This window comes from Manis pentadactyla, chromosome 11, assembly GCF_030020395.1.
Source record: "Manis pentadactyla isolate mManPen7 chromosome 11, mManPen7.hap1, whole genome shotgun sequence".
In the NCBI taxonomy this organism is placed as follows: domain Eukaryota; kingdom Metazoa; phylum Chordata; class Mammalia; order Pholidota; family Manidae; genus Manis; species Manis pentadactyla.
Window position 1 is genome coordinate 104286350 of NC_080029.1, and position 13476 is coordinate 104299825.

Consider the following 13476-nt stretch of genomic DNA (forward strand, 5'->3'; position numbering starts at 1 on the left):
GCGGCGGGGACGCGGGCCGACTTTGCAAAGTTTGGGAGGAGGACGAGGCCTCGGGGCGGCGGGGCGCGCGGCGGCCGGCGGGGCTCAGCGGCGGCGGCGGGGAGCGCGGCCTGGGGGCGGCCCCCCGCCCAGGGCCGGCATGTGCGGAGGACTAGGGCGCCGCCGCTGCCGCCTCCTCCCACTCTCCTCCTTCGCCGCCGCCGCCGCCGCCGCCGCCTCAGGGGCTGCTGACAGGGAGGCAGGAGGCGGGCGGCCCGGCTCCGGCGGCGCCCTCACAGCGCCCTCTGAGGAGGAGGTCTGCGCTCTCGCCGCTCCCCTGTCGCAGACACAAAAGCCCCCAGCTCGGAGCCGCCTGCAAAACGCGCTCTGGGGCGGGCGAGGGACGTGGCGCGGCCCCGCGGCTTCCCCGCCCTGAGCTCCCCGGCCCCGCGCGGGGACGGACCTCGGGGGGCGGGGGCCGCCGCTCCGTCCCGCCGCGCCTCCCGCCGCCGCCGCCGCCCCGCGCCCCGCCTCGGCCCAGCCCCCACGGCCCGCGCGCGCCTCTCCCTCCGCGCCGGGGCTCACAGCTGCGCCGGGCAGCCGCGCCGAGGGGCCGCCGGCCCGCCCAGGCCCGAGGGCGGCCGGGCTTCTGCCAGGCGCTGGCACCTCCGAACTTCGTCGGAGGCCGCTGCAGGCATCCTGACCTCGCAGCCGGGGGTCGGAAAGAGGAACGTAGGATCTGAGAAAACTTTGTAAGCGGGAGCTGGAGAGTTCTCGGCGGGATGTGGAGACCCAGATTGCCCGACCCCGTGTCCGTGGTCTGGACACCTGTTTGTTGAGGGTCCCATCGCCAAGTCTGAACGATTTGGTTCTTCAAAAAAAGCGATGCAGAATTTATTCTAGAAATGGGATGGGTAGAAGCGGCGTGAAGGCTGGACCTGATTGAGACGTTAAATGGTAGGAAAAGGACCCGCAATGTGATTGTAGATTGGATTTGGCCACTGATTCCACGTCCATCAGTTAGGTAGGCTGTGTGACCTGAGTCTCAGATTTCTGATCTCTGAAAGGTAGGCGGGCTCATCTCTGAGGTCTCTTAATGTTCTTTGGCTTACTTTTACAAAACTGTTCTCCGTTTGTTGTTAGGTTTTCCAGTTCTCTTAATAAAGAGAGTCTGTAGCTGCAGGCTCTGATCTCCAATCAGGTGAGACACTGGGTATATTCTGATGTAAGAATCACTGAAAAGCACTCATTAATCATGTGAAACTTCGAACCAGCCACAGTCAGGTGTCTCATCCTTTCAGAGACAAAAGCCATGGAACTCACTGAACTGCACATACTATGTCAGAGAGAACATATGTAAACATGAAGCCAATGCATAGCCTTAACAGCAATCTAACAGATAAGCACCATGGCAGCGGAATCTGCGTTGAAGATAGGATACGGCATGGCCAGGGGACAAATGTTAGCCTTTCTCTAATAAGTTTGAGGGAAAATTCCCATTTGGAAGATTCAGAGTGGGATAGGCTGGGGAAATTTTTTCGCACAGAAGGCACATCTAAGGAGAAAGCGCCTGGCAACTGGAATATAAATAAGCCTTATGCAGACAGGAATTTTACCCAGTTCACTACTGTATTCTCTGATACCTAACAATAACTGGTAAATGTTCCAGAAAGCTTTTTGTTGAATGAATGCATGAATAGACAAGACTAGAAATGGCTCTAGAATGGCTGGATTGCAGGGTACCAATAAAGCCCAAGCAAATGCTAAATATGATAAAGCAAATTGGATCTTACACTCTACCTTACAGGGCCGTTGAGAGAAGATGTGAAGGCACTTTGAAGATATCAGTCCATTTGGAAATACAGATTTTTTATTATATAATCCTTAGTGCAAGAAGAGTGATTGAGGAAAATCATTGCTGAGATTTTGAATTTTTTGTTATAATTCCCTAAAGCTAGAAACTCAGAAATAATATGTAAGTCGAGAGAATCAGATTGGCCTTTTTAATGATTCAAGAATAAAAAGACCATCTTAGTTGGCCATAAATTTTTAGATCGATTTGACTTTCAAATTGTATTTACTTGCTACATATGAAAATTACCTGGAAAGCATTATAAAATTTCTGATTCCTAAATTCCTCCCCAGATTTACTGAATCAGAATTGCTGGGAATGAAGTCTGGAACTCTGTCTTTAAAGGCTCTGTAGTTGATTCAACAGTGAGGAGAATCTGCATTATACTTCTGATGTCCCCAGTAGGACAGAATTCTTAACAAAAATATCCCTTCACTGTGCTGTTTCAGTCTTTATCCATGGAACTTGGTTATGAATTCGAGTTGACTTTATACTCTCTCCCATACAGAGATGCCGTAAATCTATTGTTGGTGGGTTTACCCCACTATTTAAAAATACGATCTCAGTCATGCATAAAACTCAGAAGAAGGCACACTTAGATTAGAGCAAGGGTCAGCAAACTTTTCTGTGGAGGGCCAGATCATAAAGGTTTTACATGTCACATGTTCTTTGTCACCACTACTCAACTCTGCCATTATAGTAGGAAAGCAACCATAGGCAATATGTAAACAACTGGGGATGGCTGTGTTCCAATAAAACTTTACTCATAAAAACAGGCGGTGTGCTGAATTTGGCTAATAGGCTATAATCTGCTGAACCCTACAGTAGGGCTTGGATCACCTAAACCAGGGGGCAGACCTAGGCTGCAGATACAAATGAAGGAGGCACTATGTAAGAATGGATAAACTTACCCCATACTAATGAGAAATGAATGTCAAGGGTAGAGTACAGAGAAATACTGTCATTTTAAAGGGTGGACAGAGAAAGAGAGGAGCCTGTAAAGGAAATTGAGAAGGAATGAAAAAAAAAAAAAAACAGGAGTGTTGGGCAATCAAGAAAAAGGAGAAATCAGAAGGGAGAGGTACTCATTTCTATCATCAGCCACCCTTGGTCTGGAATCTACTTCAATTCCTTGTTTTCTTGTGTTTTGAAATATTGTTTTTATAATCTTTGATTATAATACATCTCAAATTTTACTTGTTTGTATTTGGAAGGTTGAATAGTGCAGTGTAGTGTTCAAGCATAAAAACTGTGATGTAAGTTGGTTTAAATTAACATGTAAAATTTTTCAGGAAAATAAAATTCCTGTAACTTTTCAAACATTTTAAGTCATAGATTTATTTGAAATTGAATAGAAATAAAGATCAAATTCAATTCTAGGAGTTTGGAAGTTTTGCAACATAGGTTTGAATCCTTTTCTGATGTAATTAAAACTATGATCAGCTTAGCAACCTCTATACACTGGTCAACCATTCTGGAGCCCTTTTTTTGACAAACCTGGGCTATCAAAGCTCAAAGTTGAGGGAGTCAAAACAAAAAATTTTGGGGGATATTTTTTATGAGTCAGAATTCAGTAAGGATAAAAAAAAACACACAGTAATTCAAACAGGATAAGTTTAATACAAATAATTATTAACTACAGCAAGGGAGGGATTGGAATAGTAAGGAGTAAAGAGAAGGCTATGAAAAAATCAGATATAAGGAGCCACTCCTTTTTTTTTATTAAGGTATCACTGATACCTTTTTTTATTAAGGTATCATCTTATGATGGTTTCACATAAACAACACAGTGGTTTCAACATTCACCCATGTTATCAAGTCCTCACCCCCTCCATTGTGGTCACTATCAGCATAGTGAGATGTTATAGAGTCATTAATTATCTTCGAGAAACCACTACTTTTAAGACTGAAAGTGCCCAAAGAGGCCCCTCTCTCTCCAGGCTGAGATTGTGACCTTACTAGGGAGTGCCACGGGAAGCTCTTGCCCTTGGGTTCTGCCTGCATAGCAGGAGCCTGACACTGGATAAGTTTTCAGCACCGTAGGAGCTGGACGCTGGAGAAGACATGCATGCTGAAGAAGTCTACCAATAGGAGCAGCTGGAACAGAAAGGAAAGCCCCTTTCTCCCAAAATACCTCTTCAGGATCCTGTACTGACAAAGTATAATACAATGCCAGCTGGCAAGGGCCCATCTGTATTTTTGCAGAGAAGGTAATAAAGGGTAAATTGGTGTTGAGAGGCAATAAATTGATTATTGGTACAATGACAGTGTGTACTTTAGCCTAGCAAAGCTCCTTAGTGCTCTCATATCAAAAACACCTTTGGTTCTGGAATATGCTCTATCATAAAATGGTGCTTTCCCAATTTTTGTTGCTTTGTCCTAAATGTATATTTATTTTCTAGGTTATAAAATATGGGCAAAGTTTTGCTTCAAAATATCCTTGAACTCATTCTAACCTCCTATATACCATTCATCACCAAATTCCATGAATTTTATCTCCTAAATATCTCTCAGATGTGTTCATTCTCTTTCCCTGCTGTCACCATCCGAGTCCAGCCATGATCATTTATCTCTTTTCTAGACTAATACTATAATCACCCAATAGTTTCCCTCATATCCACCTTAACATCTCTTCAACTCATTTCCCACTCTGTAGCCAGAGTGCTCTTCTTTTTAAAAAACTTTATTTTGAAATAGAGATTCACAGGATGTTGAAAAGAAATGTACAGGGAAGTCCTGTGCATTCTTTCCTCAGCCTCTCCCAGTGTCAGTATCATGTACAACTATAGTACAATATCAAAATTGAGAAACTGACACTGGTACAATCCATAATGCTTATCCACATTTTACCAGTTATACAAGCACTGGTGTGTGTAAGTAGCTCTATGCAATTTTATCACATGTGTAGACTTGCATAACCACCACCACAATCAGGATAATAAACTGTAGTCAATTACACTCAATTCAAAAAAAGAAAAAAAATACTCAACTGTACCATCACCACAAGATGCCCTGGTAACAAGCCTCCCTTGTGTTATCCCTTATAGCCACACCTATCTACTCTCCTGATCCCTAATTTATCAGGGGCAGCCACTACTCCATTCTGTATTTTCATAATTATGTTAGTTCATGAATGTTACACAAACGAAATCGTGCAATATGTATCCTTTTGAGATTTTTTTTTCATACAATGTAATTTCCTTGAATTTTGTCCAAGTTATTGCATGTGTCAATATTTTGCTCCTTTCAACTACTTAGTAGCATTCCATGGTATAGATGTACCACAAATTGTTAAGGCATTCCCTCACTGAGACTCCATGGCTAGTTTCTAATATTTGGATATGAAAAAGGCCATTACGATCATGCCGAAGTTCCTAAGTGAAAGTAAGTCTTCATTTTTCTGGGATAAATGCCCAAGAATGCAATTGCTGGGTTACATGGTAATATGGTAAGTCCATTTTTAGTTTGAAAGGAACTGCCAGACTGTTTTCCAGCATGCAGAGCGCTCTTTTTAAAACACAGATCTCATTCTGGCATCACTTTACATAAAACTCCTCAATGGCTTCCCACTGCTACTACAATTAAGGCTAGTTTTTTTTTTTTTAAACACGGACTATAGGCTTATATAGTATGATTTCTCCAACCTCAGCCTGTACCACTTACCTTGCTCTTTATGCCCGCTGGCCTTTTAAAAATTGCTAATATTCTGCCCCAGGGGCTTTGCTCTTCTCCCCTTGTCCTAGTCCAGTTAACTCAAATTCTACCTTTCTTTCTTGACTCAAGTATTTCTCTCCTCAGGGAAGCCTCTCTCTACCTCAAATTCTGTTTTTTCATATTTCTTTCCTTCATCGCTCTCTGTTTGAAATTACATATTAATTTCTGTGATTAAATTTGGTCTTTACCTCCAGACTCTAAAATTCATGAGAACAAGGTTGTGCTGATTTTTGCTTATCATTGTCTGACACGTATCAGGTGCTCAATAAACATTTTTTGAATTAATGAATGAATTACAGATTGCAAAGAGTTTAATGTCAAAGCCTTAACATTCTATAATTTTGTTTATCTGTTTTTTATTTAAGAACTAACTACTCTAAAGCTGGGGGGAAAAGATGTGTTAACTACTCATGTTCAAGGTACTCTGCTAAGCAATAGATTCTTATAGCCAAATTTCAAATTCATACAAAGTTTACATAAATGTATTACATAAATATATTCTTAAATATATTTTTACTTCAGACTATTTCACACTCAAATATAATTATTTCATACTAAGACTTCCTTCTTAAATGTTTCTAGTGGATAACTACTATTGAAAACTAACAAAAGATTAATAAGGCATTTTAAATTCTTTTTTTTTTAACATTTTAAGGAGGCTTGCAAGTCAAGAAAGGGATAAATGTCCATGTAGCTCTCCATCTTGATCACTTTTGTCGTATGAACTTGTCAAACCCTTTGAAATCAACAACTAAAGTCTCCAGTGTAACATAACCATCATAAGAAAAGAAGGTCCATTGTAAGGTTCCAAGAGCCACGTGGTTAAAAACGTTCATGGCTAAGTAGAGGTGCCCCCAAGTGAGGCACCTGTCTTTAATTTCTGATTCTAAAAACATAGTGAATCACGTATTTTTTTATGTGACAGCTGATGAAACCAACATAGCAAAGTAATGTGGGACTTTTGCCTTTTCTCCGTTTCTTACAGCAACAGGAAAGGAGGCCGATTTTTTTTCAGGATGTAAACACTGCCAATATAGGCAGACTGCAACACTGTGGGTGCTTGCAAAAATTTTTTAAGAGCATGTGGGGATGAGCAAGATATGTGCATATTTGTGAATGAAACACAGCAAGGCAGGACTACCTAAGAAACAGGTGGTGTTAAACTGTAAATATAGAACAATTGGCATTTTATGAAATCTCTTTTAAAAGATAGAAAATGTGCCAACATTAAGCCTTTTTGGTTTGTATATGTGTTTGGAGGGAAAGCACAGTAAAGAGGAGGGAAGATAATGAAAACTTTGTGCAGTGATCCTCCTATTTTTTTTTACAGTTTCATTTTTTTATGGTAACAAAACATATGTCATAAAACTCACCACCATTTTAATGTGTACAATTCAGTGTATAGTATATTCACTTTTTAGTATATTTTAGTAGATTCACAGAGTTGTGCAACCATCACCACTGTCTAAATCTAGAATAATCATTCCAAAAAGAAACCCTGTACTAGTTAGTGATCACTCCCTATCCTGCACCTTCCTCCCCTTGCCTCTGACCACTACTAATTTACTTCGTCTCTGTAGATTTCCCTACGCTGGACATTCCATTTCACATACATGGAATCACACCATATATGGTCTTTTGTTACTGGCCTCTTTTACTTTGCATGTTTTCAGGGTTGATTCATTTCATTCTTTTTATGGTTGAAAAAAATTCTACTGTAAACAGTCACTTATTAATTTTTAAAACTTTGAATTATTTTCAAAATTATAGAAGAGGTACAATAAAAACTCTCAGATATCCTTCACCCAGATAATTTTACCTTTTTTGCTTCTCTTTCACTTTTTTTCTCCCTATATACTCATACACATTATTATTGTTGCTATTATCATTTTCTTTTTATGGAAGTATAGTTGATAGGCAATATTATTTATTGGTTTCAGGTGTACAACATAGTGGTTCAACAATTATATGCATTACAAAATTCTCACTGCAGTAAGTATAATTACCACCTATTATTATTTTCTGAATAATAATATTTTCTTTCTTCCCTTGTCTTTCCTGATGTTGATATTCTTAGAGTACCTGGCCAGTTGTTTTTGCAGGATGATGCTGTTTGGATTTGTCTGAGGTTTTCTTAGGGTTAGATCAAAATGATTGCATTCCTGGCAGGGATAATGGATCAGTGAGGTTGTGTCCTACTCAGTGCAACCCATTAGGAGGCCTGTGAGATCGATTTGTTTATTAGTGGTATGCTAACTTCGATTACTTGGTTAATATGATGTCCACTAGGTTTCTCTACTATAAAGTCACCATCACTGTATAGTTAATAAATACTCTTTGGGAAAATACTTGAGACTATCTAAGTATTTTTTCCCTCATCAAATTTTCATCCACTAGTTTTTGCAACCTTTGGTGATTCTTCTCTGAATTCATTACTATCATAGTTGCAAAACAGTCATTTCTAAGTGTCATTCTTTCTATATCTATTTGGCACTCTACTGTAAGAAAGAGCTTGCCTTTCACCTTTTCCCCTTCCTTCCTTCCTATAAAAAAAACATTTTATTCAATGGGTTATAACATTGTTCATGATTCATTTTGATACTCTATTTGACCCAGATTTGGCTAATAGAAGCCCCTTTGGGTGATTCCTGTGATCTTTCAAACCTATCCCATAATTCCTTGAGCACTTCTTTACTTTCTGACGCAAAAGATCTAATTCCAGGACCTAATACCAATTGTCTCTGCCCAGCCCTTAAATTAGCAATTTCTCCTAAAGACCCCTCATTCCTTTTAATGGGGAATGGTATTTATAAAACAAATTCTGAGTGTGTGGTGTGCTTATAGCCACAAGAGTGTCACTGCTTGTAGGTTCTTTCTGGGAAAAGTGCTATTTCATATGGTTCAACCTTATATATTAAATCATTAATTCACATCAATAATATAGACACCTCTGACTTCAAACCAGTTTCATATAGTTTGTCTCTACCTTTACTCCTTTACTCTGTTTTTCTTAGAATGAGAACTCTGGCTCCGGGAATTCTCATTTTTATGATGGCTTTTGTTACAAAGTAAGCAAAATGTGAAAGCACAGTTTTCATTTTGAACTTCAAAATTATACTAACAAGTCATACAAATTACAAGCACATGCACCCATGTATACATGCATAGACAATTTGAGAGTATGAATTTCTTTCCCCAAAATGTCATTCTTACCACTTTTTACTCCCATTATTTGACTTCATTCTTTTGGGTTCTAAAATTGCTTTGGTGTTGAAGAGTTATCTATTAAAATGTAAATTATCTAGCTCCAATAGCTTTTTCATCAGTTAATACTTTACACAAAAATTAGTAGGTAGCTCTTGTAAGGCTGAAATGGAGGGAATTAGAGGTAAAGGTTGAAGCAGAGAGAGGTGAGGATTAGAGGATGTCAGGGAAGGTTGAATACTGCAGAAAGATCAAATTTTCCTAACAATTTTTACATGTATATATTGAGCTGAAAATGAGTATGTGTAAATATATATGGAAGAGAGTCAGGATGTACAGTGATTAAGCACTCAGACTCCTAGATGCAGGCTGCCTGACTTCAAATCCTGCTTCAACATTTTTTACCTATGTAATCTTAGTTACTTGACCTCTCTGTGTCTCAGTATCCTCATCTGCAAAATAGGGACAATAGTACTTATTTCATAAGGTGCTTGTGAGGATTAAATGAGTACATAAAGTGCTTAGAATAGTGCCTGACACAGTAAATGCTTTATATATGCTTTTATTATTTTTATTTTTAATCTCTATTTCCTTATAAAAATAGAATCAAATTATACATATTTGTTATTAAGCATTGTGGCATGTATCAGAACTTCCTTTATGGTTGGACAGTACGTTATTGTATGGATATACCACATTTTGTTTATATATTCATCTGCTTGGTTGTTTCCAACTTTTGGTTATTGGGAATACTGCTGTAATGAACATTCATGTACAAGTACTTGTTTCAGTCCATATTTACATTCTTTTGGGTACATACCTAGTACTGGAATTGCTAACCCATATGGTAAATTTGTGATTATTTTTTTGAGGAAGCCAAATTATTTTCCACAGTGGCTATACCATTTTATGTTCCCACGAGCAATGTACAGGGGTTCCAATTTCTCCACATCCTTGCCAATATTTATTTTCCTTTTAAAATATTTTTATTATCATAGCCATCCTTGTAGGTGTGAAATGGTACTTCATTGTGGTTTGATTCATATTTCTGCAGTGACTAAGGATATTGATCATCTTTTCATGTGCTTCTTGGGCATTTGTATATTTCTTTGGAGAAATGTCAACTCCTTTACCCATCTTTAAATGGGGTTGTTGGTCTATTTTGTTGTTGAGATTTAGAAGTTATTTATATGTTCTGGATATTAAAGAATTATCAGGTATATGATTTATAAATATTCTCTCATTCTGTAGGTTGTCTTTTCAGTTCCTTGATAATGTCCTTTGATGCATGTTTTTAATTTCCTTGAGGTCCTGTTTATGTGTTTTTTGTTGTTTCTTTTTTTCTGCTTGTACTTTCAGTGTCATATCTAAGAATACATTGTTACATCTGAGGTCATAAACATTTTATTCTGAGTCTAGCTTTTATATTTAGGTCGTTGATCCATTTTGAGTTGATTTTTTTTGTATATAGTGTGAGACAGGGGTCCAATTTCATTCTTTTGCATGTAGAAGTTCAGTTGTCTCAGAACCATTAATTGAAGAGACTGTACTTTCCCCATTAAATGCACTTTCACCCTTGTCAAAAATCAATTGGCTGTGGATTTATGGTTCATTTCTGGACTCTCAATTCTAGTTCATTGGTCTATTTGTCTATCCTTATGCCATTGCCACACTGGAATACTTTTTGATTACTGTAGCTTTGTCGTAAATTTTGAAATTGGGAAGTGTGAGACCTCTGATTTTCAAGATTGTTTTGCCCATTTGGGGCCCCTTGCAATTCTACATGAATTAGAGGACTAGCAAAGATAATCCTGAGAGAAAGAACAGAGTAATATGGTATGAAAAATACAATTATATCCCTAGTTACCAAAAAAAGTAAATAAACTGCTACCACTTTAAAGACTGGATTAAGAAAGAAAATGTTGCTATATGTTACCACTTAAAACATAAAGCTATTAAATAAAAGATAAGTAGAATACATTGACTTTGCTCATTTTTCTTCCAGTCTTATGGCTCATTCTTATCTAGCATTTTAGTTTACCTTGTTTTTATATAAAATTAGTATTTTTGTTTTATATAGTCAATGCTGATTTAGATTTACCCACATTTCTCTATGTCTTTGCTCATTATGGCTTTTTAAAACACAGCTTTATTGAGATATAATTCATATACCATATAATATACCCACTTACAGTATACAATTTGGTTTTTAGTGTATTCACAGTTGTGCATCTACCATTACAAATAATTTTAGAATATTTTCATCACCCCAAAAAGAAACCCCGTGTCCACTAGTGGTCCTTTCCCAATCCCTGCCACCTTCCAGTCCTATGCAACCACTAATCTATTTTCTCTACATACAGATTTACCTATTCTGAACATTTCATATAAATGGAATCATACAATATGTGGGTTTTTTTACTGTCTTCTTTCACTTATCATGTTTTTAAAATTCATCCTTGTTGTAGCATATATCAGTATTTTGTTCCTTTTTATTGTTGAATAAAATTCCATTTAGATATAACACATTCCATTTATCCACTTGTCAATTGGTGGACATTTGTTTCTACCTTTCAGATTTATGAATAATACTATGTTCACACAAGCTTTTGTGTGAACATATGTTTTCATTTTTTTTTGGATGTATACTTACAAGTAAGATTTTTGGATCAAAGGCAACTGTTTAACTTTTTGAGTTAACTGCTGAACTATTTTCCACAGGGGCTGCACTATTTCACATTCCTACCAGCAATGTATAAGGGTTCTAATTTCTCCACATCCTTGCTAACACTTGTAATTACTTGTGTAATTTTTTGATTATAGCCATCCTAGTGGATATGGAGTTGTATCTCACTGTCTTTTTGATTTGTATTTCTCATTCATTATTTATTGCTTCTTGCTTCTCATATCTTCTTATGGGTAATATTTTCTTCTTCCTAAAGTACCTCCTTTATTGTTCATTTAGCAAGGGTGCATGAATGATAAATTCTCCCAGTCTTTATCTAGAATTATGTTTTTTTAACTCTGCCATTTAAAGATCGTTTTCTGGGTATAAAACTACATATTGTAGTTATTTTCCTTTGTGAAGTTTTGAAGATATTATCTCATAATCTTTTTGTTTCTTTTATTGTCACTGAGAAATCTTAATACAATCTATATATATATTTCCTGTAACTCCCTTTAAAGTTGTCTTTGACATCCTGTGGTCTCACTAAAATGTCTTGGTAAGGATTTATTTTTATATTTCTAGATTGAGATTTGTGCTTCCTGAATCTAAGGAGTTCATAAATTATCCAGTCATTTTCTCTGTGAATATTGCTTATCCACCATTCTCTTTAGTCTTTCATTTTAGAATGGCTGTCAGATGTATGTTGAATATTCTCTTTACCTTTTATGCTTTCTATTTATCTGTGCTGCATCCTGGATAATTTGCTCACATCTGTCTTCCAGTTTTAGAATATTCTTTCAGTGAATTTGATATGCTGACAGATTTCCAAAAATTTAATGACTGAATTTTTTTCTGAAAATTCATTTTTCTAATATACTTGTTTTTAAATACATATATAGTTTCTTATTCTCCTATGTTTCTATTCTTTTATGTCCTACACAGCACGATATCATTCAAGAAGGTACTGTTCTATTTTTCAGTTACCTTTTCATTCCCCAAATTGGGAAATCCTTTTTTAAATAAAAATTCAGCTATCTTAAAAAGCTTGATTAGGTCATATTTTATCTGTTATTTCTTAATTTTTTAGTGGGAGGGTTTTCAATATTTCTTAAAACATTTTAGATAATATTAAAAGAAAAAATTTTAAAGTAAAAAACTAAGTCTTTATTTTGTTTTTCTGATTACAAAAAATCAGATCACCCACACAAAAAAGGGCCCAAAATGGTATTGTGTCATTTTCATTTTCATTTCCCTGATTGCTAGTGAGGCAGAACATCTTTTCAACATTTATTGATCAATTTAGTTCTTTCTCTATGGATTTTTAATACACCACCAATTTTTTTCTTGTCTTTTTTTCTTATTGATTTATAGGGGCTTTTTGTATATTAGTGATATTTTCTTCTGGTATATTTCAGTTGCCTTTTAGCTTCATTTATAGTGTCCTTTGCTGTAAGATGTTTCATGTGAAAAACATTTTTAATCTGAATTAGCAGTATATCTATCTGATTGAGCCCATAACTTTTAGGCTACCTACTACTTAGTCCCTGAGGTAAGCAGCCATATACTGGAAATGGGGAAATTTCTATTTCCTTGCTGCTATTCAGTAAATGCCAGATGAAAACAATTCTTTGATACCTTAAGTAGACTATTCCTATTGCCTGGTGTGGACTCTGTAATCATCCCATCTCAGGAAATGAGAGCCATCATTTTATAAATTGAAAGTATTCATTCTCCATTTTCTTTTTTCAAAAGAAAACTGAAGAGTAAAAGACACTTTTTGTTTCTTTTTTAACTAAGGAAAATTTTTATTTGAACTGTGCAATCAATCAGTATTTAGACAGCAGTTTCATAAACATTTTGGCATTTTAACTTTTACTTATTTTTGGCATGACCTGTAGGACAGAATATAAACTACCCTGGGGAGGAGGAAAAATACTAGGCAATATTTACTATGATGCTAGAAAAAGAAAACAAACCCACATTATTTAAAAAAATATGTTTTAAGAAGACATTAAAAAGGTACATTCAAAATCAAGGCAAACATTTGCTTTCTTCATGC